This window comes from Rhagoletis pomonella, unplaced genomic scaffold (assembly GCF_013731165.1).
Source record: "Rhagoletis pomonella isolate Grant_MI unplaced genomic scaffold, Rhpom_1.0 Rhpom_scaffold_00009, whole genome shotgun sequence".
NCBI classification, from domain to species: Eukaryota; Metazoa; Arthropoda; class Insecta; order Diptera; family Tephritidae; genus Rhagoletis; species Rhagoletis pomonella.
The window spans coordinates 28,808,838-28,809,888 of NW_023458563.1; positions in this window are offsets into that span (position 1 = coordinate 28,808,838).

The window sequence follows — 1,051 nt, forward strand, 5'->3', positions numbered from 1 at the left end:
ATAAGAAAATTAATATGACAACAATAAGGACTCGTCTCTACATTCGTCCACGAATAATTCATTTTTCTTAGAAGCCGTGCAGTTTACTTAGTTCATAAATTTCCTTAGCTTTTTAGCAAGAAAGAGGATTTAGTACTAAAACAGAAGCTAGAAATTGAACATAAGGTAGGCATATACGCCAAACATACTTTTTCGATCTGCTCACAATATGTTAGTGTTTGGCCGAGCTTCTCCTCTGTGGCGTGCGCCTTAATGTTGTCACACAAAGGAGAATGGCCTACAGTTTTACGTCCACTCCGAATGGCGATAATATTTTTATGAGAAGCTGTTTTTCATGGCAGAAATAACAGCCGGAGGTTTTCCTATTGCCTGCCTAGGGGCGACCGTTATTAGAAAAAAAAAGATTTTTGTTTATTTTATTTTTTGATGTTGGTCGGAAACTGGGCTTTAACCCAGGCCCTGCGTAATGGTAGCGCGCACTGCTAACCACTACACCACAGCGGTCGCTGATTGCTAGTTTTTGAGAATTTTTAAACCTTCTCTATTCCTTTGCAATCATATTTGTCGCCTATACCAATATGTACAAACATTGGTTCACTTACAAAAATTTTTATCAAACTATTAAAAACGAGCCATTCTCTTGAAGTGTTCGAACCGGTACGTGAAATAAAGCTTAAATTGTTATGAAAATTGTGTTGCTGCTAACCCGTTGCAAGCTTTTTCACAGCGTGAACAGAATTCTACTTTGCTGGGGAAATGTTGTGGAATTTCACACTTATTTTACACAAGGAAATTTTATATACAATTTGACAGATTTTTCACGTGAAACGGGAACAGAATACTATGCTTTAAGCGCCAAAATAGTACTATTATATTAATAAAGTTCATATAAACAAATATATTTGCTACATAACAATGACTTTGCACTGAAACAGTGACCACAATTATTTAAGAAATTGTGAAACGTATTTTGTATATGACGTACACTTAAAAAGGCTAGATGGAGCTTATTTTTCGAAAAAGTCGAATTACTTAATTTTAAAATAATGAC